The sequence below is a fragment of the Dendropsophus ebraccatus genome, chromosome 3 (genome assembly GCF_027789765.1).
Source record: "Dendropsophus ebraccatus isolate aDenEbr1 chromosome 3, aDenEbr1.pat, whole genome shotgun sequence".
Taxonomy (NCBI): Eukaryota; Metazoa; Chordata; class Amphibia; order Anura; family Hylidae; genus Dendropsophus; species Dendropsophus ebraccatus.
In genome coordinates, this window is record NC_091456.1 from 122782264 (window position 1) to 122806024 (window position 23761).

The 23761-nt window shown below is 45.0% G+C and overlaps 1 protein-coding gene across 7 annotated transcripts in view; it reads right to left on the bottom strand.

The window, feature by feature from the left end:
- ZBTB7A (zinc finger and BTB domain containing 7A) overlaps window positions 1-1366 on the bottom strand; it is a 33351-nt gene extending 31985 nt beyond the window's left edge. Inside the window, exon 1 of one of the 7 annotated variants that reach the window (XM_069962607.1) lies at window positions 1224-1364. The gene's annotated coding sequence lies outside the window, so the exon portion shown is untranslated. The other 6 variants (XM_069962612.1, XM_069962609.1, XM_069962611.1 and 3 more) reach the window with 6 other exon arrangements.
- Window positions 1367-23761: the final 22395 nt, after the last annotated feature.

Below are 23761 nucleotides of genomic sequence, written 5' to 3' on the forward strand. Positions count from 1 at the left end.
GCACAGTAGTAGCCATTTTTTTCCGCTAATAACTTTACCTCCTAAGGCCTTTGTGGCACCCGGTACACTGTCACAAGCACACAACTGGCCTAATACGCCAATTCATTGCTGAAGCAAAGCATGTCCTGCTTGCCCATCAGCCTCCACTGCCTTGCCAACTCATCTGTCACTCTGACACTCATTTTCTTTAAATAAAAACATTGGCTAGTCATTCTGCCTGAACATGACCTGGCACAACCCTTTCCCCACACAACTCTGCCACTTCCCCCAGAATCCCCCTTGCCCTAGTAGACCCCTTTACTTCCCACTCTCACACCTGTGTCTGTATCGGATCCAGCTGCTCCCCCACAGCAGGGAGGCTCTCAGCTCACGGACACACACACGGAACAGTCACTGGCAGACTGGCATATTGCCACCCCCCACCCACCCTCTGCGAGGTGGGGCCTTGCGCTTCCCGCGCATTGGGGGGGGGGGGGTGTATGGTGGGGATATAGCACAACAGATATAAGCACTCTGTTGTGCTATATATGTATAGGCACATCACACATCTGCTGCCAACCAGTGTGCACAAGTTATGCAGCACGGCAAGCACATACTACCACTCGGTGGAATATCACAGGCTGAGGATACAGCATATACCCCACAAATCTAGTCAAGGACTGATGACTATGGCTGCACGGGTGTTACACGAGCAGAGCCAGGTCCCATTTATTAGTACGATACACAGTGACGACCAGCACTGTAACCGCACTAACAGCACACGGGCAATAGCAGGTGTTTATAGCAAACTAAGCCACCAAAGGGAGGAAAGAGTTAATAAACCGCACGAGAAACAGGAACTTAGTATTACAGGGAAGTGAGAGTTGCTTGCCCCGCCTGCCGAGCGAGCCTACTGGACGCGGCACAGGGTTATCACCCATCCCTCCTATCACGTCTCACTTTGGCTTTGCTGTCATTTGCAATGCACATTGGGATATGCAGTCCATCAAGGCCCTGTCATCTGCAGCGCTGCATCAGTGCGTGGACTACAAATCCCAGATATTCTGAAAACATCTCTACAGTGCCCAGCCCGTGCGCGTACTGGCCTTCTCTTCTTGCACGCTGGAACAACGTATTAGATGGAGGTGTACATGTTTAGCTGAGCCAGATGCTGCCATGCCGTTAGCTGAGGAAGCTGGTCCCAGTGTTATGTCAGCTGCTTATGACACACGCCGGCAACGTACCTCAGAAGACAGCCCACCAGAGCTTGTGAGGGAGGCGGTGTCAGGTTACCTCAGTGAGGAAGAAGAGGAGGAGGAAGCTGCTGCTCATCGGGCTAAGAGAGCACGTCGTGGGAAGAGACCAGCCCCCTCCCGGAGGAGTCCCTGTCAGCGTCAGCCAGAGAGGCACTCCCCCCCCTCCCTGTCAGAGACCCGTGTCCTGCACTTCAGGAAGAGGGAGGACCAAGAGAAGCTTCAGCTCCAGTGTCGGATGTCAGACCGGGTGGTGAGATTAACCCTTGTGTTACCATTCCAGTTAGTCAGCAGTATACTGAGTCTAGGCTCCTAGATAGCTTAGCTAAGTTGATTTCCAAAAGCCTGCCCTGCAGCTCTCTATGCTTAATGCTTGGTCTAGTCCTGCAGCTGCTGTTCCTTGTAGTCCTACAATAGTGACTCCAGCTGCTAGCATGAGCAGAGTTTTCTCTGTAGCGCCCCTTGCACTTGATAGTTCAGTCGGGTTATCCCAAATGTGTACAAGAGAACCTATGATTTGTGTGGTCTCCCCTTTAGGCTTCCACCTCCCTGCAGCAATTAAGGAGCGCATATGGCACAAAGAATATATTGATTTAATGTCCCTTTTACCCTCTACTAAGGAGTTAATAGTAAAGCCGGAAAAAAAGAAGTAGGAGGATAAAAAGAAAGTAGTACCTATGTACTTCAATTCTTGGTTACAGCCTTTCTGTATCTATTCGGCAGTGATGGGTGAGCGCCATCCTGAATTGTGCAGTGGACTATTCCAGCACATTGATATAGTATTGGAGGTGTACCGCAGTTTTGGCGGTTCAGCCTGGTTCAATTACAATGAAATATTCAGACAAAAGTTGTCAGAAAATCCAAATTTAAAGTGGGGTATAAAGGACGTCGGATCGTGGTTAAATCTGATGCTCCCACAACGTACAAATAGGCCCCCCCCCTTTTGAGTACACAGCAGGGCTCCCTCAGAAAAGGTGTGTGCTTTGCCTACAATGAGACATCATGCAAATGGCAGGCGGCTTGCCGCTATAGTCATGAATGCTCAGTATGTGCAGGTTACCATCCGATGTCAAAGTGCTATAAAAGGGGGAACACAAATGCCCAACATAATTTGTCAGCAAGAGAGCAAATTGGAAAGAGCTTGGACGCCAGTAAGGCTGTCAAGCATGCAACCATTTCTAGGAATGTACCCAGACCAGGTGAGAGCTAAGATAATATTTGAGGGTTTTCTTCATGGTTTTGGGGTGCCGGAATTTGGAGGTCTGGGACTGTTATTCGGTATATCTTCGTCATGTGGTAGTGAAAAACAAGTTGTTGAAAGAGATTAACCCCTTAACGACATAGGGCGTATATTTACGCCCTGATGGCGTTAAGGACGTTCAGAGCGGGGCCGCGCGGCGACCCCGCTCTGAACCGCCGCGGCCCCGGGTGCCCCTTGTAGCCCGGGACCGCAGGTATTAGCGGGCACGGTCCGATCGCCGTGCCCGCTAATACAGTAATCAGATGCAGCTGTCAAACATGACAGCTGCATCCGATTACTGGACGCACCGTCATCCTTGGTGTCTAGTGGGGAGATCGCTCCTCCGGGATGTTATCCCGGAGGAGCGATCTCCGTAACTGAAGCCGGCCGGGGACCTCTCCAAGATGGCGCCGTCCCCGGCTCGGCACTCGTTTACTTCCGGCTGCAGCAGCCGGAAGCAATCGATGTGCCTATCTCATGGATCTCTGCAGCATATCTATGCTGCAGAGATCTCAATGAGAGATCAAAGCACTTATACTAGAAGTCCCCCAGGGGGGCTTCTAGTATAAGTGTAAAATAAAAAAAAAAAAGTATTGTTATTAGTAAAAGTCCCCCTCCCCTAATAAAAGTCAGAATCACCCCCCTTTTCCCAGGTTATAAATAAAAGTAAATAAATAAATAAACAAACATGTTTGCTATCGCCGCGTGCGTAATCGCCCGAACTATTAATTAATCACGTTCCTGATCTCGCACGGTAAACGGCGTCAGCGCAAAAAAATCCCAAAGTGCAAAATTGCGCATTTTTGGTCACATCAAATCCAGAAAAATTTTAATAAAAAGCGATCAAAAAGTCGAATATGCACAATCAAGGTACCGATAGAAAGAACACATCATGACGCACAAAATGACACCTCACACAGCCCCATAGACCAAAGGATAAAAGCGCTATAAGCCTGGGAACGGAGCGGTTTTAAGTGACGTATATTTGTTGACAATGGTTTGAATTTTTTACAGGCCATCAGATACAATATAAGTTATACATGTTATATATCATTTTAATTGTAACGACTTGAGGAACATATATAACAAGTCAGTTTTACCCCAGGGCGAATGGCGTAAAAACACATTTCCCCCAAATAAACAAAATGTGTTTTTTTTTTCAATTTCACCACACATTTTTTTTTTTTTCTGGATTCGCAATGTACTTTAGGAAAAAATTCAGCCTGTCATTGCAAAGTACAATTAGTGACGCAAAAAATAAGGGCTCATGTGGGTTTCTAAGTGGAAAAATGCAACTGCTATGGCCTTTTAAGCACAAGGAGGAAAAAACGAAAACGCAAAAATCAAAATTGGCTCTGTCCTTAAGGGGTTAAAGAAGAAGGTAGAATTGCCGGTCCCTTTAATTCTCCTCTATTTGTTAACTTTATTAAATCACCTAAAGGAGCAGTCCCTAAAAAAGAGGAGGGGTCGTTTAGATTCATTCATCTTTTCTCTCACCCTTTAAGGGGTTCCTTAAATGATGAAGTAGACAAGTCTATAGCATCAGTTAAGTATGCTTCCTTTGACCAAGCTCTAGAAATGCTTAGGATGTATGGTCAGGGAGCAATGATTGCGAAGGCTGACATTAAATCAGCATTTAGATTGCTCCTAGTCCAACCTAAGGGATTTAATTCACTGGGTATACAGTGTGATTCCATTTCCTCACTCTCCTCCTCACTTTAAGTTACATCCATGACAACAACCTCACTGTCTGACATCGTCATCGTATGGTACAATCTGGTAGTGGCTGGACCTAGATACACCCTGTGATACCCCCGTCCAATGAGCAGTGAAGTTTTTTTAAAGGTGTAGTACAAATCCCAGCAATACAGTGTAGTACCCACTAGTTTAGGGGGGGCTGTACGGTACAATCTGGTAGTGGCTGGACCTAGATGCACGCTGTGATACCCCCTTACAATGAGCAGTGAAGTTTTATAAAGGTGTACTACAAATCCCAGCAATACAGTGTAATACCCACTAGTTTAGGGGGGGCTGTACGGTACAATCTGGTACTGGCTGGACCTAGATACACGCTGTGATACCCCCTCCTCCTCGCTCCCCCTCCTCCTCCCGGCTTCAAACTATCGCGCCGCTGACTCCCACCCGCCCGCGCCGCTGACTCCCACCCGCCCGCTCCTCACACTATCTCGCCGCCGCTCTCTGCTCCTGCATGCCGGCCATGGCAGCCATGAAGCCGGGAGGGGGAGGGGGCATGAAGAGCGGTCAGAGGCCACAAATTAGTTTCTGCTGTTCTCTCTCCCCCTGTTTCCCTTACTTGTTTTAATACAGGTCTGCATGCCTGAGGAAAGCCGGGTTGCTATTGGCCTGCGGCAGTATGATGTCACGCCTCCGGGCAGATGTGAGACTTGCTGTGCCAGATGTGCAAACAGCAGTGATTGGTTGAAGTACCTGAGCTGGAAAAGGAGCTGGTTATTTATAGCCAGTGTCCTGTGACCTGTGCTCAGTCGGATCCTGGAGCAGCAGAAGCGCCCCCCATCCCCCCTCTTTTAATAAAGAGTCCTTTTAAGCCATGTCACATGTCACGGGGCTATGCTCTGTGGGCCAGCTATGTTATGAAGTTTATTGTAATTGTTATTGTATGAATTAATTTATTTTTTTAAAAGAAGTTATTTATGAAAAGTTATATTTAATAAATTATTTATTACTTAATAAAACATTGTGGCCAGTTCACACCAGTAAATGTTGTCAGTCTTTATTTATTTAAGGTGATGTTATGAGATAATAGAAAATGGGCCTTCTAACTTCATGTGTTGTGGGCGGTGCGCCGCTGCCTACCTGCTGTCAGGGAGGTTGATTTGTGCAGGCGCTGTCCGTAGACTCCTGCGCCGCCGCTCTGTTGCTCCCTTCCTGGTTTCTGTGAGGACGCACCGGGGTACTCCCTTCTCTTAAAGGAGCAGCATGTTGTGCCAGCTGTGGTGTGACTCCTGCCGTCACACTGCGCTCAACAGAGTTTACTCTAGTTTAGAATCCCAGTATCTAGACCTGGCATGTCAAACTCTGGTGCCAGGATTTTTAGCCTGTCTTGATTTCCTTAAAGGAGTTTTCCATTTAAAATTAACTTGTCCCCTATCCACAGGATAGGAGACAAGTAAGAGCTTGTGGAGGTCCAACCATCGAACCCCAATGCTCTCCTGATCGGCCCCGGCTCTTTTCTTTTGAATACAGCCGCGGGTTGGCACGTGACTCGCGGCCCTATTAATCCTTTGTGGCGCTGCCAGAAAGAGCTGAGTGCTGTACTCTGCTCTCTCCAGTAGCTCCATAAAGAATGAATAGAGCCATGGGTCATGTGTCCACCTGCAGCTGCTGAGCAGCTAATCAGAAAGCTTGGAGATGACACTGTTTCCCTGGCGGGGCATTGCTGGGATTGGTCAGACGGGACATGTGACCCTGGGGTGTAATAACACCGGTCACTTGTTCTGCCACCAATCAGCTGCCAGTTAGTGTAGGGAAAGCTAGTGAGGCCGCACAACTTTGTTAACTGCCCTTTTCAGGATACAATGGTGCGGTTGTCTGTGCTGAGAGGCTGGTTACTCAAAACACCAGTCGAACATAAGGAAGAGTTGAAAATGTCCACAGATAAAAGGGACTATCCAGCACTACAAAAACATGGCTACTTTCTTTCAGAGACAGCACCGCTCTTCTCTCCAGCTTGGGTGAGTTTTTGCTTCTCAGTTCCATTGAAGTGAATAGAGCTTAATTGCAAACTGCACCTGAACTGGAGACAAGAGTCGTGATGTTTTGTAGCACTGGATAACCCGTTGCTTAAATTGAACCACAATTGCGCTAATTGTGAGTCAGAGGCCAGTACCATAGTGTGGTTCTCTGTATTAAAACAAAGGGTTTTTATTTCAATTGAACTACAATTTCGCTCATTGTAAAAAGTCTGAGGCCAGTAACAGTTTCTCAAGTGTATTGCCAAAAAAAAGTCTTTTCTGCATGACAGTAACATAGCTGGGCCAACTTACATATTCTTGCCATATGTATTACAAATAAAAATTATATGGTGCAGGAAAATAATACAGCTGGGCTAATGGAGAAGAATTGGGACCTACCTAAACAGTGTTGTTCTGTTTATTGAATAAGAGTCTTTCCTGAATAATGGGACACACTAGTCTGTCTAATTTGACCATTGACCACAAATTTTTCTTGGCTAGTTTATTTTAGGTGTACTAAAATGTTTACCTGTTGACAGTATTGCCACATCAATTTCATTTTAGATGTTTGCAAACATTTTAAAGGCAGCAGATGATGTTATGTGTCTGCATTAAAGGGGAACTCCAGATAAGGAAAACTTGTTTTCTATTAAATGTACATTAAAAATTATATAGATGTGTCTATATAATGTTTTACCATATCTGTACAGTTCTGCCACATTGGTAGCTAATTGATATCCAGGAAGTGAAGAAAACTGGCCTCTGTGCCAATTCACATTGTCTCCTGCTCCCACTGCTCTCCCCCCTTAGGAGACAAAGATTCCATGCCTCTGTCTCACATTGCGTGTGTTTGCTAAGCACAGAATGATGATGCAGACAGGGGTCAGGACGTAATGTCACAGAAAACTTGGCTGGATCCCCAAATCCCCTGAGTGATTCACCATCTCAGCAACCAGAAGCATCTGCTGCAACTTTACTGATTATGTAGTCTGCAGTCAAATTAGGGCTATGTTCACACATGTTGGAGATTCATTGCAGTACTGCAGCGTATTCACAAAAATGATGCAGTAACACAAATTAATGATGCTAAATGCCAGAGAGGATCAGAGCTGGCATTGCCAATCCCAGCTGGAGAAAAAAAACAAGACATAAACAGTGTATGCCATGTAAGATAATATCTGATAAAGTCCTTATTGTGGGGCTCAACCTCAAAGATAAAAGATGCTTAATCATAATATGTGTGTGGAGATGAAAAGAAAAAGAATTTAAAATTAAATTCTAAAAGTTCTTTATTCCAATATTGGCGTTACAGGTAGAGAATACAGCGTGCTGTGTGGTGTTACAGGTAGAGAATACAGCGTGCTGTGTGGTGTTACTGGTAGAGAATACAGCGTGCTGTGTGGTGTTACAGGTAGTAACTGTGTGCTGTGTGGTGTTACAGGTAGAGAATACAGTGTGCTGTGTGCTGTTACAGGTAGAGAATACAGCGTGCTGTGTGGTGTTACAGGTAGTAACTGTGTGCTGTGTGGGTGGGACCAGAGTGAAATGATAAAATACAGCAATTAATTCAGTAACACAATGAAACTGCAGCCTAGATTTTCTGAAACAGATATGAGCAGGGTGGAGGACTGTGATGAACAGCTGAGGGAAAGCATTGCATTCTGGAACCTGTAGTACTATGTACAACTGCTCAACCAGGAAGTACAGCCACACAATACAGAACAAAAAAACCCCAAAACAAATGGATTTTTGGTGGTTTCAAAACTGGGTTAGAAAGGTAAGCAATGCTATTTGCTTCTGCAGAAGGTTCATTCTTTTTTTTTTACCTCTAACTGGAGTTCCGTTTTAAACAACTGTAGTGTCTGTGCCATTTCTTAAAAGGGCTTTAATGTTTTCTCCCCACCCCCTAACAGTTTCTCCCCTCTTATAAACATAAAAACCTGAATGAGAAAGTCTTTAATTGTTTAGTTTTCTCCTTCAAATCATTCACCGGCAGGCAGAAATGTCCCTGTCCTTTCCCTGAGTTATTGCATATTATCTTATTTTAGCGCTTGCAGCCTAGCACAAGATCGCCAAGCAGGCAGGTATAGAGGCTGTGAAAAGATTAGGGCTCAAACTCTTCCCATCACATGACGCTACATTGTTTATTTTTCAGGGACGTCAGCTTTTCCATGTTGGCTATGGATAGGTGGATATACTTGTGTGTGATGACAACCCCTGGCATGTGGAACACCTGTAAAGACAGCGCTATTGCAGTAGAGCAGACCAGCACCTTCAATGTATAGCTGGCATAATCTGTCCAATTTAGACACCCAGAAGTTGAATGGGGAACATCCATTGCTCTTTACCCTCTTTACCTGGACAGCTGAGTACAGTTATGGCCGAAAGTTTTGAGAATGACACAAATATTATATTTTCACATGATCAGCTGCCCTCTGTTTTTTATGTGTGTTTGTCAGATGTTTTTATCACATACAGAAATATAATTGCAATCATATTATGAGTAACAAAAGCTTATATTGACATTTAGAATGAGTTAATGCAGCAAGTCAATATTTGCAGTGTTGACCCTTCTTCAGGACCTCTGCAATTCTCCCTGGCATGCTGTCAATCAACTTCTGGACCAAATCCTGATTGATAGCAGTCCATTCTTGCACAATCAATGCTTGCATTTTGTCAGAATTTGTTGGTTTTTCTTTGTCCACCCGTATCTTGATACGGGTATCTGAAAACTTAATTAGCGGGCACGACGATCGGATCGTGCCCGCTAATGGCCGCCGTCCCGGGCTACACGTGGCACCCGGGGCCACGGCGGTTCAGAGCGGGGCCGCCACGCGGCACAGCTTTGAAGTTCCCTAGGCGGCCCAAAACGTACGGGTACGCCCTGGGTCGTCTAGGGGTTAAAGGGGTTATCCAGTGCTACCAAAACATGGCCACTTTCTTTCAGAGACAGCCCCTCTCTTGTCTCCAGTTCAGGTGCGGTTTGCAATTAAGCTTCATTCACTTCAATAGAACTGAGCAGCAAACCCCCACCCAAGCTGGAGACAAGAGTGGGGCTGTCTCTGGAAGAAAGTGGCCATGTTTTTGTAGCGCTGGATAACCCCTTTAAGTTTGTATCATTTCCCCTAGCTTGCACTTGCTCCACTATAGCCTGTTGCTGCTCGTAAAATAACTGCAGCATTGTGGTTACATAATATGTGGGTGGGAAGGTCTAAATTAGGCTCCAGCGCAGACAGGCAAGCAGCAGCAAGGTGAAAATGGGTAAAATGTGCACACACAGCCGGAACTTTATGCAGCAGCTTTGCCATGTCAGCTGTGCACCAACAGGTTCAGCAAATATGGCAGGCAAGGGATGTGCGTCAAACAGGCTCGGCCCACTTCTGGTCTGACGTTTAACTCGCTATCGCACACAACTTTGCCTGGTTTGAGATTGACCAACTGTTGATAACCCACATCATGGTTGCATTTGCAGCCTTCTACACTTTCTACGCCTATTTTAAAGCCATTTTTGTAGTCTAAAGTTTGGGTCCCCATGGACTTCAATTGGGTTCGGGTCCGTGAAAAAGTTCAGGTCAAAGTCCAGGTCATCAAACTTTTAAAAAAAAAATTGATTAGACCCAAATATCCACTGGTCCGTCATCACTACTTGTGATAACTTTTAAACCATAATAGATATTGCAAATCTGATTGTAGCAGTCCAATAATGATACAATTTTGAATGATCTTCAGACCTTTCCTTAGGTTGTGTGAGAATCAAGGTTTGTGAAAATTTGCTAAGTTTGAAAGCAAGAATGGAAATAAGCAATTTAACATATATATTAACCCCCTCCCGTCAGTAACATGTATATATACGTTCCTACTGCACATACCCCATGCAGTAGGAATGTATATATACATTCCTGACTGAAGGGCTTACTGATGTTTGCGGGAGCGCTGTAGTGAGAGCAGTCCCGCACACATCAGTGTGTCTGGAGCCGGAGGTAATGAGAGGCAGCTGTGATCCCGCAGCTGCGTCTCATTAACCCCTTAAACGCCACAATCTATAGCAATCGCGGCGTTTAACCCCTTAAGGTCAAAGCCAATTTTCGTTTTTGCACTTTTGCTTTTTCCACTTTATATTTAAAAGGCCATAGCACTTGCATTTTTTCACCTAGAGACCCATATGAGCCCTTATTTTTTGCGAAACCAATTGTAATTTGCAATGACAGGCTTTATTTTTCCATACAATAAGCTGCGAAACCAGAAAAAAAAATATTTAGCGCTGTCAAATTGAAAATAAAAAGGAATTTGTTTTGATTTCGGGGAGTTTTGCATTTACGCCGTTCGCCCTATGGTAAAACTGACTTGTAATGCATGTTCCTCAAGTCGTTACGATTGCAACAATATGTAACATGTATAACTTTTATATTATCTGATGGCCTGGAAAAAATTCAAACCATTGTTAACAAATATATATTCCTTAAAATCGCTCTATTCCCATGCTTATAACGCTTTTATTCTTGGGTCTATGGGGTAGTGTGAGGTGTCATTTTTTGCGCCATGACATGTACTTTCTATCGGTACCTTGATTACGCATATGCGACTTTTTGATCGCTTTTTACTACATTTTTTCTGGATTTGATGCGACCAAAAATGCGCAATTTTGCACTTTGGAATTTTTGGGCGCTGACGCCGTTTACCGTGCGAGGTTGGGAATGTGATTAATTAATAGTTCGGGCAATTACGTGCGCGGCCATACCAAATATGTTTGTTTATTTGTTTATTTATATTTGCAAAATGCGAAAGGGGGGTGATTTGGACTTTTATTAGGGGAGGGGATTTTTTATTAATAAAAAAAACATTTTTACTTTTTTTTCTTTTTACTGTAACTAGAATTCCCCCTGGGGGACTTGTATATACACAGCACTGATCTCTCATAGAGATCATTGCTGTGTATATACACAGCAAAGATCCATTAGATCGGCCATAGAGATGGGGGGGGAGATCCGTCCCACTAGACACCAGGGACTTGCGGCGTAAAGCCTCTAAATGCAGCTGTCAGGTTTGACAGCTGCATTTAGAGGCTTAATTAGCTAGTTAGCTAATAGAGGCACTGCCCGGCTGCACATATCAGCCGGGATCAGCGCCGTTCAGAGCGGGGTCTCGGCAGGCCCCCTCTCTGAACACCCCCGCGGCACCATGACGTATCAGATACGTCATGGGTCGCTAAGGGGTTAAGCTACTCAGTGACAGAACAAGCTTTTGTCACTGAGTGATTGAGACCCTGCAGCCATGCTCTCAGGCAGAATCTATGCACTGATCTATGCTATTCTATGTAACATAATTCTTCCCGCACGGTGAACGTCGGATTGCTGATTTTATTAAATTATATATCATTAAAAAATTTATAAAAAGCGATCAAAATTTTTCTACACCAATATGATATTAATAAAAACTAGAGATCATGGTGCAAAAAATGACACTGCAACCAGCCCTGTAGGTGGAAAAATAAAAGCGCTATGGCTCTTAGAAGGCAAGGAGGAACATTGCATTATTTTGACCCGTACATCCGGGCATCAAAGGGCTCTGTCTTGAAGGGGTAGTAGAGGAATAGGTCTGTAGTTGGACAGATTAGGAGGGCTTTATTTGGCTTAGGCTGGGTTCACACTACATTTTTGCAATCCGTTTTTTGCAAAAAACGGATAGAAAAAAAATGACTTCCATTATAACAAAAACAGGATTTTTTTAGCGGACACAAAAACGTGGTCGACCTCATTTTTGTGTCCGCTAAAAAAGACGGATCCGCTAGATCTGCTAGATATTCTGCAGGGGGGACATGTGCAGTCACCCATAGCGGATGTGCCACTGCACAGCTGAGGGAAAAGCTGCTAGGGGTTAGATGTAAACCTGTCTAATTGCATGTGTTTTTGCCACTATATGCTGCCTGAGAACCAATTTCTGACCTGGGTTGCTCATGGTAGTCCTTCCCCTATTCCTCCAGCCTATAAGAGGTTCGATTTGATCAGATAATTATTTGAGATTTGCCCATCTGTGGGGTTCCAAGCTTATTTCTTATCCTATTCTTATGGTCCTTTTACACGGAGCGATTTATTGTTCGAATTTGCACGATAACAAACGATAATCGTACGTGTAAACGCAGCGAACGATCAAGCAACAAGCGAGAAATCATTCATTTTGATCTTTTAACATCTTCTCAAATCGTCGTTGATTGTTCGGAAAAAATTTGCAGATCGTTCCGTGTGAACAGTCGTTCGCCGATTTAACCAATGTGTGAGATAGGCTTAAGCGATCGCAAAACGAATTTTCCGTAAGATATAGCGTACCGTCTAAACGCTGATCGTTATGAAAAAAAAATCGTTACTCCTACATCGTTAATCGTAGGATCGGGCGAATTATCGTTTCGTGTAAACGTAGCATAATGGAGTTCCATTACTAGCCATGCTGGGCAGGAAAGCAAAAAGTGGCTCCATTACCCAGGGTCTCACAGGTGATGTCTTCTCTGATCATTCTCCTGTAACAGACCCCTAAAAAAAAAATCATACCCCAGATGCCTGAATAAATCTGCAGACCCCTAAATTAATTTATTTCCCTGACCCCTAATTAACCCCTTGCCTCTTCAGCCTGTTTTTGCCTTAAAGGGGTTATCCAGCACTACAAAAACATGGCCACTTTCCCCCCTACTGTTGACTCCAGTTCAGGTGCGCTTTGCAATTAAGTTCCATTTACTTCAATGGAACTGAGTTTCAAAACCCCACCCAAACTGGAGACAACAGTAGGTGGAAAGTGGCCATGTTTTTGTAGCGCTGGATAACCCCTTTAATGCCCAGGGCCTATTTTTCAAATCTGACCTGTCTCTCTTTATGTAGTGATAACTCTGCTGTGCCTTTACTTATCATGGTTATTCTGAGATTTTTCGTGAGTTTTTTCGTGACATATTCTTCTTCATGTTTTTGGTATACATGATAGTCAGCTGCGCAAAAATTTGAAAAATTTACATTTCTTTGTATTCAAAATTCTCTTTTCCTACATAAGATAATCATGTCACATGAACTAATTATTACTGCAACATCTACAACATGTCTGCTTTATGGTGATGTCATTTGGTGAACCTCTTTTTTACTTTTTAGGATATTAGAGGACTTCGAAATTCTGCAGCGATTTTTCACATTTTCATGAAAATTTCAATTCTGATTTTATTAGGGATCAGTTCAGTTCTAAAGTAGATTTGTGGGGCCTGTATGTTAGTTACCCCCATAAATCCCTTCACTATATAAACTGCACCCCTCAAAGTATTAAAAGTAACACTTGATAAGTGTATTAAGGTGTTTCGCAGAAATTTATGCAAGTTGGAGAGAAATTTAAAATGTTCATTTTTTAGCAGATATTCCATTTTAATGATTTTTTTTCCTCTAATATACCAAATACTAACTGAGAAATACCACTCACTATTTATTCACTTTATTCCAGTGTTTCTAGAAATCCCCCATGTGTGGCCGCAGTGCGTCACCTGACTTATTTCAGGGTTTTTATAGCCATTATACCATGTGACAGAGGCCTTGCGGTGCCAAAGTATTTGTGTAAGACAAGTTGAAGTTTCCATCGGTACCATTTGGGGGGCCATGTGACACCCTAATCATTCTTTATAAAAAATTTTATGAGGTGGTATTAATAAAAAACACAATTTAGCAGCTGTTTTTCACCATTTTTTTGTACGTCGTTTACTATACGTCACATATGACATGGTATTGTTATTCGTCAGGTCGGTACGATTACAGCGATATCCATTTTATATAGCTTTTGTTATAGTTTATGGCATTTATACTAAAAAAACTTTGTGTCTTGCATATTGTAAGGGCAGTAATATTTTAATTTTTTCGCCAATGGAGTTATGTGAGGGCTTTTTTTTTGCAGCATAAGCTGACGTTTTTAGTGGTACACCTTTTGGGTACATGTGATGTTTTGATAGCTTTTATGTATATTTTTTAGGGGGTGGGATTAACAAAAAATTGTCATTTTGATTAGTTTTTTTTATTTATTTTTTGCTGCATTAATCGGGTGGGATAATTAATGTAACAGGTTAATAGACGGGGTCATTACGGACGCAGCGATACCAAATATAGGTATCTTATTTATAGGGGATTATTTATAAAGGGGATGGGGAATGTGTATATATATATGTATATATATATTATATTTGTGTGTGCTCATGTGGGGAAGGGAGCTGCATGGTTCATATGCATGGTATTTTCACTTCTTACTATTTGTTCTATCTTGCTTCTAAGGTGATTATTAGCTGATATCTACTAGCACTTTGCATCTTATCTTTCTATCTCTTCACCTTAAGCTAACAATTTCTTTTCAATATCTGTCATATATTTTATGCATGCTTTGCCTCCGTTATTTTTGTCTATTGCATGATGCATATAGCACTTTGTGATATATATGACCCGCTGGTTAAAGCATGTTGTTTGCTTTTTGATTTAAAGGACAACTCCCGCGGGACCCCCCCAAAAAAAATAAAAACACAGACACACACAGACACCATACTCACCATCCCTCCGGTGACGATCGCCACTCCATTCGCCCGCCGTCCGCCTCACCGTCACCGCCGTCCAGCGATGTCTCTGATTTCCGGGTCCTGGGGATGGAAAAGGCTGCCAGTGCGCTTGCGCACCGGCAGCCTTTTCATTGGCTGGAGCGCATCACATGGCTTCCAGCAACCTCAGCCAATCAGGGCTGACGAAGCTGGAAGCCATGTGATGCGCTCCAGCCAATGAAAAGGCTGCTGGTGCGCATGTGCACCAGCAGCCTTTTCCGTCCCATTCACTCTCTATGAAGACGCCGAGGAGGAAGAAGACCCGGACCGCCCCCCGGCTCTGACGTCGTCGTCACCAGATGCCGCCCGGGAGAAGAGGACCGTGACGATCGTAATAGGTAATGTATATATTCTTTAACTTCCGGGCGGGGGGGTCGGGGGTCCGAAAGTGGGGGAAGGGAGCCAGACCGGGTATTTAACCACATTACAAAGTTATATAACTTTGTAATGTGTGTTAAATAAGCTAAAAAAAAATTTCGTTGGAGTTGTCCTTTAATTCATGCATGAACTGTGTGGCCTCCCGTTCCTTTTGTTGTGCTGTTTGGTTTGTGTTGTCCTCCTTGTTGTATTAAGAAGATTTTATGATTTTTTTGTCCTACAAATCATGTTTTCTATATAATTGTATTAATAAACTTTACTAATTGTTTATAAAGTTGGCTCAGATGTTTCTTCTCTATGAGCGTCCCTGGACGTCCCTCTCTGCTTCCCCTGTGCTGCTTCACCACTGCGGCTTTGATGTTACCGCGACCGCAACTCCCTTCACGTCTCTCTCTGCTTCACCACCACGGCACGTGTCTGTGCAGGGACGCTGCTGCTGGGTGTTTTTGCGGGCCCCTCTCTCCTCCTTAGGGCTGGTGCCGGGGTGCTTACCTCTGCTTTGATGTTACCGGCAAAGCATTGGGGTGAGCGCTCCTGCACAGGACATAAAAGGAGACCAAATTCCTGATCACCAATCCCGCCTGCGGCCTGATTCTCCTCTGAGACCGGGGCCTTAAGTACAGAAGCAGATCCCCCAGAAGTGTCGGAGCTGCGCGGTAATATCAGAGCAGGAGGTAAGCACCCCGGCACAGCCCTAAGTAACCTGCCTCTTTCCCTGTAAGAACAGTCGGCAGTGGCGTCCCTACATGGAGACATGATGCGGTGGTGAAACAGAGTAAGGAATCAGCAAGAGGTGCCATTTTATCACTGAAAATGAACCCCCATCACACAGATGCAGGCGAAGTACCATTATAACAACAAAGCACTGCTGTAAACCGCAGTAGAACTGTGGTCACTAATGCCACATTGCCTCAAACCTATCCCTCGTGCAGGAATGTGATAATTTAGTATTGACAATTCTGTACACAAATTCACCACATTTTTTCATGGGGGGGATTTCAGTTATTACTATGGGTGGGAGTTATTAATATTTTTAAGAATGTTTAAAAAATTTTATACACTTTTTTAGTTGTTTGTGCATACTAATTAATGCAGTTCTCAGGTAACCCAGGAGATGTTGGGTGTAGTAGTGTATATTACATGTTACATACAGCAGGTTGGCCAGGAGATGTTGGGTGTAGTAGTGTATATTACATGTTACATACAGCAGGGTATCCATGAGATGTTGGGTGTAGTAGTGTATAGTATTACATGGTATATACACCAGGTTGGTCAGGAGATGCTGGGTGCAGTAGTGTATATTACATGTTACATACAGCGGGTTGGCCAGGAGATGTTGGGTGTAGTAGTGTATATTACATGTTACATGCAGCAGGGTATCCAGGAGATGTTGGGTGCAGTAGTGTATAGTATTACATGGTATATACACCAGGTTGGTCAGGAGATGTTGGGTGTAGTAGTGTATATTACATGTTACATACAGCAGGTTGGCCAGGAGATGTTGGGTGTAGTAGTGTATATTACATGTTACATACAGCAGGGTATCCATGAGATGTTGGGTGTAGTAGTGTATAGTATTACATGGTATATACACCAGGTTGGTCAGGAGATGCTGGGTGCAGTAGTGTATATTACATGTTACATACAGCGGGTTGGCCAGGAGATGTTGGGTGTAGTAGTGTATATTACATGTTACATGCAGCAGGGTATCCAGGAGATGTTGGGTGCAGTAGTGTATAGTATTACATGATATATACACCAGGTTGGCCAGGAGATGTTGGGTGCAGTAGTGTATATTATTACATGCTATATACAGAAGGTTACATAGGAGATGTTGGGTGCAGTAGTGTATATTACATGTTACATACAGCAGGTTGCCTAAGAGATGTTGGGTGCAGTAGTGTATATTACATGTTACATACAGAAGGTTGGCCAGGAGATGTTCTGTGCAGTAGTGTATATTACATGTTACATACAGCAGGTTACCACTGAGATGTTGGGTGCAGTAGTGTATATTACATGTTACATACAGCAGGTTGGGCAGGAGATGTTGGGTGCAGTAGTGTATATTACATGTTACATACAGCAGGTTGGCCAGGAGATGTTGGCTGCAGTATTGTATATTACATGTTATATACAGCAGGTTCTCCAGGAGATATTGGGTGCAGTACTGTATATTACATGTTACATACAGCAGGTTGGCCAGGAGATGTTGGGTGCAGTAGTGTATATGACATGTTATATACAGCAGGTTACATAGAAGATGTTGGGTGCAGTAGTGTATATTACATGTTATATACAGTAGGTTCTCCAGGAGATGTTGGGTGCAGTAGTCCCCAGGCACTTAGTCTCGGTAGGTGCAGGTCCTAGTTGCTGCAGAAGACCCCCAGCCTCATCCCAGCCCCAGGAGCCCCTCTCCCAGCAGCCTGTCCTTCCTCCCTGCTCACCAGGTAGGAGATGCAGCCATGGACACACTGTATTCCTCCTGTCATGTGTCGGCTGAGCCCCCTAACACTGCAGCCAGGGCAGAGCTGGTTAGCTGGCTGGTCTGCTCTATAGCATCTGCCGCCCCCTGCAGGCTGGGAGGAGAGAGAGCTGCCTGAAGAAAAGCTCTCACCCCCCTCAGGGATAGTGTAGTGGTGCAGTCCAGGGCACACAGACGTAACTGTACGGCTGATGTAAGGGGGAGGGGCCTCGGCAGAGCCTGCAATTTAGCAGGACCTTGCTGCATCCATGGGTCTTTGTGACCCATGGATGCATGGATGGGCTGCTGCACCAAAGTTAGGGACAGAGAGAGGTGGCGGGGGCCCCTGCAGGCCCCCCAAGATGGCGGTAGCTACACCACTGCTGACAGCTCATTCATACGATCAGGTCCCTGCCTCAGTGCAGGGGCCTGATCGTCGAATACCATAGCAGCCCAGACGCAGTGGGGTCTATGGTAACCCCCCCGGCGCCGCACAAATGTTCGCTGGGGGTCGGAGGGAGCGGATCTGCTCCATAGACACTGCAGTCGCCTCTGGGCAAGGGCAGCAGGAGGAGGCTGTGTGACACAGCCTCCTCCTGCTTCCCGATCGTTGTCAGGGACAGCAGGGGGAGGCAGGGAAAGCATGACGATTGGGAAACGTCATGAAGCAGGAACTACCTGCTTTACATGATGTTTCCCAAACGTCATTTTGCCGCAAGGGGTAAAGGGAAACTAACCTGCTGATAGCCCCCTTTTGTGCATGGGGTGCTGTTAGCAATGTAATCCTTGGCCCAATTTTTTTTCCCTAGGGACAATACGGCTTTGCTAATAAAGGGGATGGGAAGATATCACAGTACCTCGTACCTCCTCCTCAACCTATTTTCCAAGTCTGTGAGTTTGTCTCTCATTTCTTTATTACTGCACTCCAGCTCTGTCATTACTTGCTTAATCTTCTAAACTTCATCCTCCACTACACTAATCCTTGTCTCCGCCTCACTGCATCTTTCCCTAATCTTCCCCATTTCTCCCCTGATTAAGGATATCTCAGCCTGAATACTCCCTACCTGTCCTGTTAAACCATCCAGTGAAGCATTACACTTGTTAACTGCCTCCAGATTTTTTTCCAGAGCTGAACTCCCTTCTGGAGTTCCTTGCCTTAACTGAGCCACCCCACTCTCCTCCAATATAGACTCATTTGCCTTCTTATTTGCCACACAGGACTTTACCCCCCCCCCCCCCACCTTTGTGATGTGACAGATACTTTTTCATCTTTTTGCCCTGTTTCCCTTCTCTTCCCTCTTTACTTGGGCTAGCCGGGCCTCTCTTTGAACTCATAACTGTTAACCCTTCCAACCCCCCCAACCAGTGTTAAGTAGTCCCACCCTTAGACTCAAACTGTATGACAATGAGTTTGTTTAAGTGCAACATTAACAATTAGATGTTTCAACACAGATATCAAAACTTCGCTTCCCTGGCGAGTCTAATAATTATGAGTCGGACAGTACATATCACCAAAAGTGTCCAACTTTTTTAATATAATTCCTAGAGGGAAGAAACACAGAGCCCAGGGGTACCATTGTTTATTCACCCCTTGAGAAAGCCCTCCCAGAGCCAAATCGCTCCCTGTAAGGCTGTACACTTCTTATGAGTAAATTCATGAGTGAAACATTTCCCACGTTCTGAACTCAGTCACCACTTGTCTCCTATGCAGGTCCTTCTATGTGTTCACCACTTTGTCCTTTTATGAGGCTCCTTTTCCACATTCACCACACTGCATCATCCTTCCCCTCTCTGACCTGTTCATATAATAACTCTGTACAGTCATGGCCAAGAGTTTTGAGAATGACACAAATATTATATTTTCACATGATCTGCTGCCCTCTGGTTTTTATGTGTGTTTGTCAGACGTTTTTATCACATACAGAAATATACAGTAATTGCAATCATATTATGTGTAACAAAAGCTTATATTGACAGTTAGAATGAGTTAATGCAGCAAGTCAATATTTGCAGTGTTGACCCTTCTTCAGGACCTCTGCAATTCTCCCTGGCATGCTGTCAATCAACTTCTGGACCAAATCCTGATTGATAGCAGTCCATTCTTGCACAATCAATACTTGCATTTTGTCAGAATTTGTTGGTTTTTGTTTGTCCACCCGTCTCTTGATGATTGGCCACAAGTTTTCAATGGGATTAAGATCTGGGGAGTTTCCAGGCCATGGACCCAAAATCTCTAAGTTTTGTTCCCTGAGCCATTTAGTTATCACCTTTGCTTTATGGCAAGGTGCTCCATCATGCTGGAAAAGGCATTGTTGATTGCCAAACTACTCTTGGACGGTTGGGAAAAGTTGCTCTTGGAGGACATTCTAGTACCATTCTTTATTTATGGCTGTGTTTTTAGGCAAGACTGTGAGAGAGCCTATTCCATTGGCTGAGAAGCAACCCCACACATGAATGGTTTCATGATGCTTTACAGTTGGCATGAGACATAACTGGTGGTAGCACTCACCTCGTCTTCTCCGAATAAGCTGTTTTCCAGATGTCCCAAACAATCGGAAAGGGGATTCATCAGAGAAAATGACTTTACCCCAGTCCTCAGCAGTTCACTCCCTGTACCTTTTGCAGAATATCAGTCTGTCCCTGATGTTTTTTCTGGAGAGAAGTGGCTTCTTTGCTGCCCTGTCCTTGCTCCAAGAGACCAGGCCTTGCTCCAAGAGTCTCCGCCTCACAGTGCGTGCAGATGCACTCACACCTGCCTGCTGCCATTCTTGAGCAAGCTCTGCACTGCTGGTAGCCCGATCCCGCAGCTGAAACAATTTTAGGAGATGGTCCTGGCGCTTGCTGGTCTTTCTTGGGTGCCCTGGAGCCTTTTTGGCAACAATGGAACCTCTATCCTTGAAGTTCTTGATGATGCTAAAGATTGTTGACTGAGGTGCAATCTTTCTAGCTACGATACCCTTCCCTGTTAGGCCATTTTTGTGCAGTGCAATGATGACTGCACATGTTTCTTTAGAGATAATCATGGTTAACAGAAGAGAAACAATGATGCCAAGCACCAGCCTTCTTTTAAAGTGTCCAGTGGTGTCATTCTTACTTAATCATGACAGATTGATCTCCAGCCCTATAGTAAACGTAGGAGACAGCACTTCTTGTGAAAAAAACGTGATCTTTTATTCACATCAGACGCCGTCACGTTTTTTTCACAAGAAGTGCTGTCTCCTACGTTTACTATTGAATTGAAGCCGAACGGAAGGGTCCTGTGTGGTGAGACGTGCAGTCCATCTAAACATTCTTGATATTTTCCACTTTTTCCAGTGCTGTCCCAGTTTGATTTTTTTTATATGATCTCCAGCCCTGTCCTCATCAACACCCACACCTGTGTTAATGGAGCAATCACTGAAACGATGTTAGCTGGTCCTTTTAAGGCAGGGTTGCAATGATGTTTAAATGTGTTTTGGGGGATAAAGTTTATTTTCTAGGCAAATATTGACTTTGCAAGTAATTGTGTGGAGTCCTGGGTCCGCACATAGATTTCTCTCACTCCTCCACTCCCTTACAAGAAGGGCATAAAGCACAGGCAGGCCGTACTGACAGCAAGTTCGTTTTTCTACCAGCAGGTTAGAAACACACAACAAGGAAAGGTCTCACCCAGTCTCTTCCAAACGCTGCTCCTTAGTCACCGCTCTCCGGTGCACCAGTCACTCCTTCCAGTCTTCCCCCGGCGCCTCTCTCACTGGCACTAAGGAAAGACAGGCACTTTGGACTCACAGCACTTCTCTGCACCTCCGACACTGCCCGATCCTGGTCTGGCCACCTCAAAACACCTTGGCTTGCATCTGGGGTCACCACACGCCCGGCTCCATCAGCATACTCCCGGCAGCCACCTCTCTCAGCATTTCCGTCTCCTTCCGCTCCCGGTTGGGCCGACTCGGATCTCCTTGACTGTCACCTGAGGCCTGCCTCTCACCCAGGCTTACATCGCCCCAGGGACAGTGCACACCTTCAGGCTAGGTAAATTGGCATGGTTCACGGGCGGGAGAGCTCACTCTAGCTCCTCCCCTTCCTCCATCCACCCATCGATCGTGAGATTTGGCAGTATTATATGTCTCTTCCCCCCTTTATAGATGGCCACCTCTCTTCCCCCCTTTATAGATGGCCCCCTCTTCCCCTCCGTCCTATAGATGGCCCCCTCTCCCCCCCCCTTATAGATGGCCCCCTCTCCCCCCCCCCCCTTCTTATATTCCCTGTCCTGTGTGCCTAGTGCACAGAAGCATGTGAAGGAAAGATTTGTACTCAGGGGGAGCGGATCCATGTGGCAGGGGGCCTCTTATTGGAGCCTATATTTATGCCACAATTGAAACAGCTGGCATCTTTTGTATTATTATGGGGATAAAATGGTGGAGGAAACTGCCATGTCCTGCTGGAGGATGATTAGAAACACTGCTCCACTGCTTTACATGTCCCTTCTATGCACAGTCCCTACAGGCACAGAGACAGTTTAGAAGCAGCAATACTTGTTCTGTCTATACTGCTGCCCGTAGTCTTCATGTCTGCACGAACTGTGCGTAGCTTGTATGTGAAAAGCATAAGAGTGCTGCCCTGCACTGGCCCACATGTCCTACAGATGACACCTAAATTGTCTTTGGAAGAGCAGCACCATTTATCACACTTATATTTGCTATGTCTACTGCACACCTCAGTTTTTATTTCAAATTATTGTACGGGATACACCTCTTTGTACCAGGTGTCATTTTCATAATGGGAGCATCCCGTTTAGAGGTACTACCAACTTTTGCAGTCCTGTGAATCCAGCTAGCAAGCGAGAGACCCCGGCTTGGATATATACCCTAATTAGGGTGATACGCTACTAGCCCAAGTGGCTTTAAGGTGAGCACAATACCACCCCTACACACGAGGCGCCTTTGTCTTTCATTTTCATAATGGGGGAACCCTACACATGTTTTGGCAATGCCCCAAGCTGTTTCTATACTGGAGGGGAGAAAAAAAGAGAGACATGGGCACTCCTGGGTATAATATTACAAAACAGCGCTGGTTCAGGTGTAGATGTCACAACTCACCTGATGGAGTTGTGCAACAATATAGGCACAACTCTATGTAGCGCATATTATCCAAAGAATGACCGCAGCTCCTTCAGGGGCACCACTCCAAGGACGTGGTGTGTATCATAGTGTGAATAGAGCCAGGTATAGACCCAGTAAGCCAGTAGATTCCCCTTTAGTTGGTTAAGAGCAGGTGAAATAGAAAATGACATACAGTGTACATAACAGAAAGTAATGCCATGGATCACCTCAATGTTTCAAAACACTATGGGCCACTTGTATCATCCTGCGAACGGATGATTTTCAGCGGAAAGTGCCGATTTGCGTATTATTTTATACGCAAATGGCCGATTTGCGAATAAAATATTCGCAAATCGTCACTTTCCACCGAGTACGCCAGGGGGGCGGAAAGGGAGGAGCGCGATTTACCATCCATTCCGCCCAAATATACGCCAAAAACCTACTCCAGTCCTCAGCTGGCGTAGGTTTTCGCGCACCGGCGCGCACGGGATTTATGTAGAGGCAGTCCGCCTCTACATAAATCTCCGTAGCGCCGGAGCTGCGGGGGCATTTTTAAGTCCGGCGTAAAAAACGCCGGACTTAATAAATGCCCCCCTATGTCCTTTAATGCTTTTGGCCCTCACAGATAAATACTGGGGCATTTCACAAGCATGAGGTCACATAGTACAATGGTTTCTTAAATACATGTGAGAGGCTCCGCAATAGATGCCTCATAGAGATGAGCGAACCTCGAGCATGCTCGAGTCGATCCGAACCCGAACGTTTGGCATTTGATTAGCGGTGGCTGCTGAAGTTGGATAAAGCCCTAAGGCTATGTGGAAAACATGGATATAGTCATTGGCTGTATCCATGTTTTCCAGCTTTATCCAAGTTCAGCAGCCCCCGCTAATCAAATACCGAACGTTTGGATCGACTCGAACCCGAACCCGGTTCGCTCATCTCTAATGCCTCACTTCCGGGACAACATGAGCAAAAAAGACAACAATGTTGTATCCATGGCAGGGGCGTAGCTAGGGGTTCAGCCTAGGGGGGGGGGGGCGAGTGAGTCTGAGTGGGC